Source organism: Ranitomeya variabilis, chromosome 3 (genome assembly GCF_051348905.1).
Source record: "Ranitomeya variabilis isolate aRanVar5 chromosome 3, aRanVar5.hap1, whole genome shotgun sequence".
Taxonomy (NCBI): Eukaryota; Metazoa; Chordata; class Amphibia; order Anura; family Dendrobatidae; genus Ranitomeya; species Ranitomeya variabilis.
This window is the reverse complement of record NC_135234.1, coordinates 150003584-150017303: the sequence shown is the minus strand read 5'-3', so window position 1 is coordinate 150017303 and position 13720 is coordinate 150003584.

The following is a 13720-nucleotide window of genomic DNA, read 5'->3' as shown; positions in this document are numbered from 1 at the left end:
GGTCAGGGCCGTGTAGAGGACGTGGTAGCGGGCGAAGAGGAGGAGGAGGACAAGGAGGATGATGGGGATGAGTACTTTTTGAATGAGGAAGCTTCTCCTGGGCCAACAGAAATTAGTGGCGTTGCAAGGCCGGGTTCTGTTTTTTTAAGGGAGACAAGTGACGTAGATTTGCCTGTAACAGCCCCTCCAACCAGCACAACCGCAGATTTGACAACTGGAACTTTGGCACACATGGCGGATTATGCCTTATGTACCCTCAAAAGGGACACACGCATTATTAAAATGATGAGCGATGACGATTACTGGTTGGCCTGCATCCTTGACCCTCGCTATAAAGGCAAATTGCAAAATATTATGCCACATGAAAACCTCGAACAAATATTAGCAACCAAACAAGCTACTCTTGTAGACCGTTTGATTCAGGCATTCCCAGCACACAGCGCCGGTGATGGTTCTCACACGAGCTGCAGGGGGCTACAGGGCAGAGGTGTTAGAGGTGCACAGATCAGAAGTGGCGTTGGACAGAGGGGTTTTCTGACCAGGTTGTGGAGTGATTTCGCAATGACCGCAGACAGGACAGGTACTGCAGCATCTATTCAAAGTGACAGGAGACAACATTTGTCCAGTATGGTTACTAACTATTTTTCTTCCCTTATCGATGTTCTCCCTCAACCGTCATTCCCATTTGATTACTGGGCATCAAAATTAGACACCTGGCCTGAATTGGCAGAATATGCGTTGCAGGAGCTTGCTTGCCCAGCAGCTAGTGTGCTATCAGAAAGAGTATTCAGTGCTGCTGGTTCAAAATTAACCGAAAAAAGGACTCGTCTGGCTACCCAAAATGTGGATGATCTCACCTTCATTAAAATGAACCACTCCTGGATTTCAAATTATTTTGCCCCACCTTTCCCGGCTGACACCTAGCTTTCCTATAAAAAGGTCTTGCTTGTGGACTGGTCTTACTGAGTGTTCCAATCTGTTAATTTGCAGCAGCTGTTTGTCCAGCATACGACATGTTTACACCTCCCCCAATGGGAAAAATCCCCCCACGGGGCCGTTGTCTCGCCACTTGGCACAAGCACCCGTTACAGTGCTGATTGTCTGAAGAGGTGGGTGTGCCCGCTTTTGGTCGACGGCACTGCCACTAGGTCCCTCATAGTACAATGTAGTGTCTCTGGCGGTGGTGGTGCGCACCCAACGTCAGACACACCGTTGTAACATGAGGGGCCCTGGGGCGGTACCGCCGGCCACAAGAGAGCCCCCCCCCCCAGCTCAAACTGTGCTCTACCACGTGCAAAATTATCTCGCACAGCTACACCAATGTTTAGCCTATGCACTGACATCATTCAATGCCTGGCACTGACAAACAATACCAATTTGTTTGCATCTATGATGCTAGTTAAAGTAGTCTGGGTCAGTGTCCTATATTGACACCAGTAAATACTAATTTACTGCCAAATTACTTTGTCATAAACTCTGCAGATGAGCCCACCCCTGTACCTAAGCATGCCACCCTTTTTTTACTTACAGTTGTTTTGCGAGACATTCACATCTATTCATTTTTTTGGAGTACTAACTGTGTCAGACACTCCTTGCAATACTCCTCCACTGACCACAATGCTGCCTGCCTGTGTATCCATGTAACCGATGTAAAACTGCCATGACTGCCTACTGTTTGTTATTTTAGGCCTTTGTGAGCCTGTCTGCGGCCCCTACTTGCAATACTCCTCCACTGACCACAATGCTGCCTGCCTGTGTATCCATGTAACCGATGTAAAACTGCCATGACTGCCTACTGTTTGTTATTTTAGGCTTTTGTGAGCCTGTCTGCGGCCCCTACTTGCAATACTCCTCCACTGACCACAATGCTACCTGCCTGTGTATCCATGTAACCGATGTAAAACTGCCATGACTGCCTACTGTTTGTTATTTTAGGCCTTTGTGAGCCTGTCTGCGGCCCCTACTTGCAATACTCCTCCACTGACCACAATGCTGCCTGCCTGTGTATCCATGTAACCGATGTAAAACTGCCATGACTGCCTACTGTTTGTTATTTTAGGCCTTTGTGAGCCTGTCTGCGGCCCCTACTTGCAATACTCCTCCACTGACCACAATGCTGCCTGCCTGTGTATCCATGTAACCAATGTAAAACTGCCATGACTGCCTACTGTTTGTTATTTTAGGCCTTTGTGAGCCTGTCTGCGGCCCCTACTTGCAATACTCCTCCACTGACCACAATGCTGCCTGGAGTGCCTGCCTGTGTATCCATGTAACCGATGTAAAACTGCCATGACTGCCTACTGTTTGTTATTTTAGGCCTTTGTGAGCCTGTCTGCGGCCCCTACTTGCAATACTCCTCCACTGACCACAATGCTGCCTGCCTGTGTATCCATGTAACCGATGTAAAACTGCCATGACTGCCTACTGTTTGTTATTTTAGGCCTTTGTGAGCCTGTCTGCGGCCCCTACTTGCAATACTCCTCCACTGACCACACCACACCTGCCCGTGTACCCCTGGAACCTATTTAAAAGTTCATAGAGCCTAGTTATATATTTTATTTACTATTAATAAGGCCATGATGGACTACGCTGTACCACGCTACAAGCTAACCAGTCGACACTTCTTTTGCGAGAAAAGCCATCCCAACCCTCCACCAGCATGTAGAAGACCGCATTGTCCATGCACTCTGGCAATCTGTGAGTACAAAGGTGCACCTGACAACAGACGCATGGACCTGTAGGCATGGCCACGGAAGATTACGTGTCCATTACGGCGCAATGGGTTAATGTGTTGGATGCATGGTCCACAGGGGACAGCCTACTAAGTCTGTCTGCAGTCCCTAATTCTAATTGTCCTCCACTGTCTAAATCTGAGCTTCCACCTTCTGGCTTTCGGCCTATAGTATCAGAAATTAAACTGCATTTGGCCTTCAACTTTGGTTATGGCCTACTAACGGTGTCTGCCCCTGCCTGGTGTTTGTCCTCAACTGAATACAGCTGAGCTTCAACCTTCTGGCTCTCATTAAGTGCTGTTTTTAAATAAAAAAATGGTGTTTAGGGCCTACTAACGGTGTCTGCCCCTGCCTGGTGTTTGTCCTCAACTGAATACAGCTGAGCCTCAACCTTCTGGCTCTCATTAAGTGCTGTTTTTAAATAAAAAAATGGTGTTTAGAGCCTACTAACGGTGTCTGCCCCTGCCTGGTGTTTGTCCTCAACTGAATACAGCTGAGCCTCAACCTTCTGGCTCTCATTAAGTGCTGTTTTTAAATAAAAAATTGGTGTTTAGGGCCTGCTAACGGTGTCTGCCCCTGCCTGGTGTTTGTCCTCAACTGAATACAGCTGTGCTTCAACCTTCTGGCTCTCATTAAGTGCTGTTTTTAAATTAAAAAATGGTGTTTAGGGCCTACTAACAGTGTCTGCCCCTGCCTGGTGTTTGTCCTCAACTGAATACAGCTGAGCCTCAACCTTCTGGCTCTCATTAAGTGCTGTTTTTAAATTAAAAAATGGTGTTTAGGGCCTACTAACGATGTCTGCCCCTGCCTGGTGTTAGTCCTCAACTGAATACAGCTGAGCCTCAACCTTCTGGCTCTCATTAAGTGCTGTTTTTAAATAAAAAAAATGGTGTTTAGGGCCTACTAACGGTGTCTGCCCCTGCCTGGTGTTTGTCCTCAACTGAATACAGCTGAGCCTCAACCTTCTGGCTCTCATTAAGTGCTGTTTTTAAATAAAAAAATGGTGGTTAGGGCCTACTAACGGTGTCTGCCCCTGCCTGGTGTTTGTCCTCAACTGAATACAGCTGTGCTTCAACCTTCTGGCTCTCATTAAGTGCTGTTTTTAAATAAAAAAAATGGTGTTTAGGGCCTACTAACGGTGTCTGCCCCTGCCTGGTGTTTGTCCTCAACTGAATACAGCTGAGCCTCAACCTTCTGGCTCTCATTAAGTGCTGTTTTTAAATTAAAAAATGGTGTTTAGGGCCTACTAACGGTGTCTGCCCCTGCCTGGTGTTTGTCCTCAACTGAATACAGCTGTGCTTCAACCTTCTGGCTCTCATTAAGTGCTGTTTTTAAATAAAAAAATGGTGTTTAGGGCCTACTAACGGTGTCTGCCCCTCCCTGGTGTTTTTCCTCAACTGAATACAGCTGAGCCTCAACCTTCTGGCTCTCATTAAGTGCTGTTTTTAAATTAAAAAATGGTGGTTAGGGCCTACTAACGGTGTCTGCCCCTCCCTGGTGTTGCCCTCAACTGAATACAGCTGAGCTTCTACCTTCTGGCTTTCGGCCTATAGTATCAGATATTAAACTGCATTGGTCCTACTACTGTGGTTGGGCCCTTAAAACGGTGTCTGCCGCTCCTGGGTTTTCTACTCCATTGAACAAAGCAATGCCGCCTGGTTAGTCCTGTTACCAATTTTGAACTGCATTTAGCCCACTTTATTATTTGGGCCTATATCTGTGTTTCATTCTCATCCTGCCCATTGCCCAGCCAGTGCTAGATGAGTCTTGTGGTACATTGACCCAGACCACTACATTCCCCTTGCATGCTACACAGCCACAATCTGACCTTGCTGAAAGTCAGGTTCCCATTCCCGCATACTATACCACCTTACACAGGGACAAAGAGGAAGGTGCAGATGAAAGGGCAGGTTCCTTCATCAGGTGGGGGGCATACTCGTTGGCAACGTCACAGGCACAGGGCCTCTCAGAGTACGCAGAAGTGTCGCTGCCGGTGGGAGGCGCCCCTGTGCCAGTGCCAATGCCAATGAGTGGGCCCCCCCTGCTTGCTCAGGATCACAGCACTTGCAAAGTTGAAATACTTACCTCTCACTGCTCCACCGCCGTGACGTAGTCCACGTTTCCTGGGCCCACTAAAAACTTGAACCAGCCCTACCCCCCACAACTTTAGCCACATGACCCCCAATTTCCAATGCACAACTATTATTATAAAGTTAATTAAGATTGACAAGCTTCAGAAGCAAGAATGGATGTTTTTGCCATTAAAATGGGCACTGTAGGTGTTTTCCTGGCCCCCACTAACTGCCGACTATGCTTCCCCATTGACTTGCATTGGGTTTCGTGTTTCAGTCGATCCCCGACTTTTCACGATAATCGGCCGATTGCACTCGACTCGACTTTTGAGATAGTCGGATTTCAAAAAACCCGACTCGACCCCAAAAAAGTAAAAGTCGCTCAACCCTAGTCATCATAGCTTTATTAAAATTAGATTTTTGTAGACAAAGTTTTAGTTTTTAATACAGTGGTTTGTGAAAGTATTCATCCCTGTTGCAGTTTTTCATGATTTGCTACCTCACAACCTGTAATTTCAGTTTTTTGAAGGTTTGCATCAGATCATGCAAAGAGCACACCTACAACTGTGAAAATTTGGTTTCCTTTCTTTTGCGAAGGAAACAGAAAATAGGAGAAAAAAAATCAAAACTTCAGTGTGCATAACTATTCACCACCCTAAAGTCAGCAGTTTGTAGAGCCTCCTTTTGGGGTAATTTCAACTGCAAATTGCTTTGGATAAATCTCTAGGAGCTTTCCACATCTGGCCACTGGGATTTTTGCCCATTTCTCAAAGCAAAAGTGCTCCAGCTCATTCAAGTTAGATGGTTTTCTTTGTTGAACAGCAATCTTCAATTCTGACCACAAATTTTCATTTCGATTAAGGTATAGTCTTTGATTAGGCCACTCCAAAATATTTACACATTTTGCTTAAACCACTCGAGTGTGGCTTGAGCAGTTTCCTTTGGGTCATGTTCCTTTTGGAAGGTGAATCTCCATCCCAGTTTCAAATCACTGACAGACTGAAACAGGTTTTGCACAAGAATATCTCTGTATTTTGCCCCATCCATCTTTCCCTCAACTCAATCTATTTTCCCTGTCCTTTCTACCGAAAAACTTCTCCACATCATGATGATGGCACCATCATGTTTAATTGTGGGGATGGTGTTTTTGGGATAATGAGCTGTGTTGGTTTGTTGCCAGATATAGCATTTACATTCGTGGCCAAAATGTTCAATTTTGATCTCATCTGAAAACAACACATTCCTTCATAGATTTATGGAGTCTCCCACATGTCTTTTGGCAAACTAAAAACCTGCCTTACCATTTTTGTGTGAAAGTATAGGCATTTCCTTCTGACCATTCTTTCATAAAGGCCACCTCTATGGAGTGTATGGCTTATTGTGGTCGTATGGAAAGATACTCAAGTCTCTGCTTGGGAACTCTGCATCTAATTCAGTGTTTCTTCTGGTCTCTGTGCTCTGTTTAATCACTCTGTTTAATGTTTTGGTGGGAAACCCTCTCATTGCAGGTTTTTCTTTTACCATGCTCTTTATATTTGATGATAATGGATTTAATTTTGATTTTGGGGATCTTCAGAGATTTGGATTTTTTTTTAAAAAAAGCTAAACCTAACTTGTACTTTTCAAAAACTTAGTCCCTGACTTTTTTGCAGATATCTTTGGCCTTGTTGGTGTTGTATGGTAAGTGGTGCATCTTGCTTAACGGTGTTGCACCCTCTGTGGCCTTTCAGAAAAGATGTGTATATACTAACAGACAGTGTGACACTGGTTGCATTCAGGTGGACTTCCTTTCACTGAGATTGTGACTTATGAAGGTATTTGCTTGCACCAGAAATTTTTAGGGGTTTCATAGCAAAAAGGGTGAATATATGCACATGCCAATTTTTTATTCTTTTATCCGATAAATTTAATTTTTTCCTATATTTTCTTTTTCTCACTACCAATTTAGACTATTCAGTGCTGATGCATCAAACACAAATTGGAATAAGAAAATATTTAAACACAGGTTGTAATGTAAAACAAAATAAGTTAGAAAAAACAAGTGGGGCAAATACTTTTGCATGCCACTGCAATATTAATTAAACCCTTTATGACATTAGACGTACTATCTCGTCGTGGTGGTATAGGCCCGTATGACCACCAACGGGATAGTACATCTAGCGTGATCAGCTGACATCCGGCACTATGTGCCAGGAGCAGTCACGGACATTAACCCCTGGAACACTGCGATCAAACATGATCGCAACATTCCGGCGGCATAGGGAAGCATCGCACAGGGAGGGGGCTCCCTGCATGCTTCGCTGAGACCCTCAAAGAAATGCGTCTCCTCCGTCCTCCTCCTTGCAGGCCCCGGATCCAAAATGGCCATGGGGCTCCTTCTGGGTCCTGCAGGCAGGTGGCTTGCAAGTGCCTGCTCAGAGCAGGTGCCAGCAAGCCTCGTGCAGTGCCTGTCAGATCGCTGATCTGATGCATTAAATATTTACATGTGTAAAAAAAAATCCTAAATTAATAATAATAAAAAAAATATAGTTCCAATAAATACATTTCTTTATGTAAATAAAAAAAAAAACACAAGGATCCCTAAGATATAACTTTTAATAGAAAAAGCTAAAAACCTCTTTGTTCAAATTTGAAGACATTACAGATATAAATATAAAAACACACAGGAATAAACCAGATATGGACTATCTGACCCTGTCAGGTGCCCTAGTACTGATCGCTACCTGCCTGCGGAGGTTGGAACCCTAAGTTTCTGCGGTTGGCGCCCCCTGCTCCGCGACAACTTGCCCTGATAGCCCTATATATTCCCTGTGATCCCTAACACATTGTGTCCCAATAGATTAGTTACCCAAAAAAGGAAAGTATTCTAAAAAATTAAACAAAACTTGAAAAATAATTTTAGAAAAACTCAGAAAAACAAAAACTCAGCAAAAAAACACAAAATTAGTTTCCTTGCTCCAAAACAGGAACCCTCAATAGAGTATTCATATAGATCAATTTTTTGGGTAGGATAAATATCATGTTTATCAAAAAATGCTCAAGTGATGGAGAACCACTCAAAAATGGCTCAAAGTACCCACACAATGTTAGAATCAGCTCTGCGGATACAGACATACAAAAACCAGATAGTCATTTTAGTTACCCAACAAAAAGAAAAATAATATAAAAAATCAGCAAAACTTGAAAAAATATTAGAAAAACTCAAAAAAACAAAACTCAGCAAAAAAACACAAAATTAGTTTCCTTACTCCAAGTAAAGACCCTTAATAGGGTATTTATAGAAACCAATTTTTGGGCAAAAATAATGTCCTGTTTATCCAAATAATGCTCAATGATGGAGGACCACTCCAAAATGACTCATAGTACCCACATAATAGTAAAGTCAACCCTGCGGGTACCAACATCCAACAAACAGATAGTCAAATGACTATTAAATATCTGAATGTTACTCACGGAGTGGTAGCCTCATTAAACATACAAATATATCCCACAGAGATCTTTCAATGAAAATATCATTTTCAACCGCTCAAATGGCGATATCCCAATAAGTCAGGCAATAAAATCTGAACAGCGCTTTTTACTCATCTGATTCCCAGTCTTCCAATTCAAGTGCTAGGGGCATCCGTTCAGCCACATAGAAAAACTTCCGATCGGGATGTCATCCCTAGTTATACCCGACGCATTACCCCCCCGTGGGAGTCCCAGGTGTTTATCAGGGGGTATTGACTGTCCAGATAATGAGAGGGACAGTCAATACCCCCTGATGAACCCCCGGGATAGGGTTAGGGTTAAGGCAAAAGTTAGGGTTGGGGCTAAAGTTAGGGTTATGGTTGGGGCTAAAGTTAGGGTTGGTGCTAAAGTTAGGGTTGGGGCTAAAGTTAGAGTTTGGGCTAAAGATAGGGTTGGGGCTAGAGTTGCGGTTAGAGTTTGGATTATGTTTACGGTTGGGTTAGGGGTGTGTCAGGATTAGGGGTGTGGTTAGGGTTGGGATTAAGGTTGGGAGTGTGTAGAGGTTAGGGGTGTGTTGGGGTTGGGATTAGGGTTAGGGGTGTGTTGGGGTTAGGGGTGTATTGGGGTAAGGAGTGTGGTTATGGTTGGGATTAGGGTTAGGGGTGTGTTGGGGTTAGGGTTGGAGTTAGAATTGGGAGGTTTCCACTGTTTAGGCACACCAGGGGCTCTGCAAATGCAACATGACGTCCGATCTCAATCCATACAATGCTGCGTTGAAAAAGTAAAATGGTGCTCCGTCCCTTCCGAGCTCTGCCGTGCACCGAAACAGGGGTTTACTCCCACATATGGGGTATCAGCATACTCAGGACAAATTGGACAATAACTTTTGGGGTCCAATTTCTCCTGTTACCCATGGGAAAATACAAAACCTCATTTTTGAGGAAAAAAATAAGATTTTGTTAATTTTGACGGCTCTATATTATAAACTTCTGTGAAGCACTTGGGGGTTCAAAGTGCTCACCACACATCTAGATAAGTTCCTTAGGGGGTCTGTTAGGGGTCGAGTTCCCGTCTCTGCACAGGGGGAATCTCAGGCCATCTCTGCCGAGGTCTCCCATTCTTCTCCTGCCGCAGTGGAGCCTGCTCAGCGGAGACGTCAGTCCCAGCGTCTTGCTCAGTCTGACTCTGTACAGAGAGTTACTGCTGCTTTTCCTGCTTCTGCCATTGAAGTCAGTGCTGGGCAGCGGCGAGCAGATGCTTCTGGGACTAAGTCCTGCTTTTCTCGTTCTGAGCATGCCCAGAGTAAGATCTCTCAGTGGAGATCGAGGGTCACATGATCAGACACTGCAGCTAAGGTCCTGTAGGTGCTCACGCTCTGTGGCAGCCTCTCATTGATCCTTCCAGGAAGGTCCTGTTATGTGCTGCAGCTATTTAAGGCTCGCATGGCCGCACTTGCGCCAGTGTGGTCTTGTATAAGTGTGTTCAGGGACCCGGCTGAAATAAGCCCCTAGAATGCTGGCACCTCCGGCGAGGAGTTTGTATGCTTGGGTATTCAGGGACCTGGCCAAAATAAGCCCCTAGAATGCTGGCACCTCCGGCGAGGAGTTTCGTGTGCAATGCATGACCACTGACTGCTCTTGTTTAGGCAGTTAGCCTGTGCCTCTGTGGAGTCTAATAGGGCGCAGTGCTTTGAGTTTACGGCTGCTCTGTGAAATAACAGAGTTAGTTAACACCACCATTTAGTTCCGCTATTTGCTAGCAGCAGGTTCTCCTGCACGGTGGACCCCGGGCTGCGAACGCATCTATCATAATAAAATCTATATATTCATTTGGTGCATTCCGCTAGCCCTAACAGGGTCTAATTTCCAAAATGAAGTCACTTTTGAGGGGTTTCCACTGTTTAGGCACATCAGGGACTCTTCAAACGAGACATGGCGCCTCATCTCCATTCCAGCCAATTTTGCATTGAAAAGTGAATTCGCACTCCTTCCCTTCTGAGCTCTGCCATGCGCCCAAACAGTGGTATACCCCCACACATGGAGTATCAGAATACTCAGCACAAATTGTACAAAAACTTTTGTGGTCCAATTTCTCCTGTTACCCTTGGGAAAATAAAAAATTGGGGGTAAAAAATCATTTTTGTAAAATAAATAAGATTTTTTATTTTTACGGCTCTGCATTATAAACTTCTGTGAAGCAATTGGGGGTTCAAAGTGCTCACCACACAATTGGATAAGTTCCTTAGGGGGTCTACTTTCCAAAATGGGGTCACTTCTGGGGGTTTCCACTGTTTAGGCACATCAGGGGGTCTCCAAACGAGAAATGGCGTTCCATCTCATTTCCAGCCAATTTTGCATTGAAAAGTGAAATGGCGCTCCTTCCCTTCTGAGCTCTGCAATGCGCCCAAACAGTGGTTTACCCCCACATATGGGGTATCAGCGTAATCAGGACAAAATGGTCAGCGAGTTTTGGGGACCAATTTCTCCTGCTACCCTTGGGAAAATAAAAAATTGTGGGTGAAAATTCATTTTTGTGAAAAAAAATATTTTTTTTGTTTTTACAGCTCTACATTATAAACTTCTGTAAAGCACTTGGGGGTTCAATGTGCTCACCACACATCTAGATAAGTTCCTTAGGGTGTCTACTTTCCAAAATGATGTCACTTTTTGGGTGTTTCCACTGTTTAGGCACATCAGGGGCTCTCCAAATGAGACATGGCACCCCATCTCAATTCAAGCCAATTTTGCATTGAAAAGACAAATGGCGCTCCTTCCCTTCTGAGCTCTGCCATGCGCCCAAGCAGTATTTTACCCCCATATGTCAGGTATCAGAATACTCAGGACAAACTGTACAACAACTTTTGGGGTCCAATTTCTCCTTTTGCCCTTGGGTAAATAAAAATTTGGTGGCAAAAATTCATTTTTGTGAAAAAAATAATATATTTGTTTATGGCTCTGCATTATAAACTTCTGTGAAGCACTTGGGGGTTCAAAGTGCTCCGCACACATCTAGATAAGTTCCTTAGAGGGTCTACTTTCCAAAATGGTGTCACTTCTGGGGGGTTTCCACTGTTTAGGCTCATCAGGGGCTCTCCAAACACGACATGGCGTCCTATCTCAATTCCAGCTAATTTTGTATTGAAAAGTCAAATGGCACTCCTTCCTTTCCGAGCTCTGCCATGCACCCAAACAGTGGTTTACCCCCACATATGGGGTATCGGCATATTCAGGATAAATTGTACATCAAATGTTGGGTCCAATTTCTCCTGTTAAAACAATACAAATTGGATCAGAAGTAAATTTTTTGTGAATAAAAGTTAAATGTTCATTTTTTCTAAACATTCCAAAAATTCCTGTGAAACACCTGAAGGGTTAATAAACTTCTTGAATGTGGTTTTGAGCACCTTGAGGGGTGCTGTTTTTAGAATCGTGTTACACTTGGGTATTTTCTATCATATAAACTCTTCAAAGTGACTTCAAATGTGATGTGGTCCCTAAAAAAAATGGTGTTGTAAAAATGAGAAATTGCTGGTCAACTTTTAACCCTTATAACTCCCTAACAAAAAATGTTGGTTCCAAAATTGTGCTGATGTAAAGTAGACATGTGAGAAATGTTTTTTATTAAGTATTTTGTGTGACATATCTCTGTGATTTAAGGGCATGAAAATTCAAATGTTCAAAATTTTCAAAATTTTCGCCAAATGTCTGTTTTTTTCACAAGTAAATGCAGGTAATATCAAAGAAATTTTACAATTATCATGAAGTACAATATATCATGAGAAAACAATGTCAAAATCATCAGGATCCGTTGAAGCATTTCAGAGTTATAACCTCATAAAGAGACAGTAGTCAGAATTGTAAAAATTGGCCCGGTCATTAACATGCAAACCACCCTTCGGAGTAAAAGGGTTAACATACTATTTAATGTACCTAAAAATTGGGAAGAATTGCTGTGGAATGGAAGAATGAAAAAAGGCAATTTGCCATTGGTGATTTAGAATAGTTTTTACAGTGCTTTCTGTTTATGAAAATGACCTGGTAACTTTATTATGCAGTTCAGTATGATTACAGTGAAACAACAAATTACATAGTTTGTGTATGTTTTACCACTTTTAGAAATAAAAATTGTTAAAAAAATAATTGATACTATTTTGAGGTGAATAGCACATAGCTACATTTTGGGGTGAATAACCAAGTCCAAATGTCCAGTTATCAATACTGTTCAGTTAGTGAAAACAAAAACATCAACACAAAAGGGCTGATTTTTTAAGCAGAAATCTAACATAACACTATTTTAATTGTCTCAACTTTTTTGCACATTTCATAGCTACATAAAAAAGATGCAATTTTTGCTGTTTTCCCACAAGCTTTCCACCTTTTTGAAAAGCAGGTGAAGGTTAACAGAAGTAGTTTGACCTAAGATGGTCCAAGAAATTCATCATAGTTTTCACCTGGAGTACATATCTGATACATGTGCATGGTAACATCAATGATACAGGGAAGATATATATCTTGGTACCGTGCTAGCCAGTGGATAGAAAAATATTTAGAATTTAGAGTCCTCAGTGGTTGATACCTTTTAATGGCTAACTGAAAAGATGGTAACAAATTGCCATCTTTCAAGTCTACTTGGGTCTCTTCATCAGGCATAGACTAATACAAATTCTGAAAAAACACATTTATGCACAACACAGCACATAAAAATACCCAAGAAACCTGGTCCTGAGTGTACAGATGCCACTTGTAGAAGGGGGAGTAATGTCATGGGTCTGTCAGAGCCTGCAAACAGTTGCACAGGATGTGGCAGCAGAAGGTCTCTAAGGTTGGCTTTGCAGACGCCTGTCTAGTCCTTATGACTCTTGGACCCAGTGGCTACCTCCCTCCGGCTTTAATTGACACACCTGGTCCTGAGTGTTTATTAACTTCCTGTCTGCTTCTGGGAATCGCCATTGATATTTTAATTTCCCCTGTTGAGACTTGGAGCTATAGCGGTTGGATATATTCCTCTTTGCTGCTGTACGAGGACATCTGTGTAATCTCTCTGAGTCTACTCAAGATAAGTGTTCCCCTCGTTTGTCTATCCATATGTCTTTAGTTGTAGTGGGCATTGACTGGAGTACACCCTATCCTTCCCTAAGCAGGGCATATTGCCAGGGTCAGGCGGGGATTAGATTCCTTGTATAGGCGATAGGTGCAGAACATATATAAGGATGTTATTCGTATGTAAATAAAAACTAATAGAAATAAGAAGTTAATAACATGGTTTTAGGTCATCACATTTTTCTATTTTCTTTTTGCTTCTGTTTTTTTTAGCTTTTTTATTTTACTGTCATCATAGCTTTATTAAAATTAGATTTTTGTAGACAAAGTTTTAGTTTTTAATACAGTGGTTTGTGAAAGTATTCATCCATGTTGCAGTCTTTCATAATTTGCTACCTCACAACCTGTAATTTCAGTTTTTTGAAGG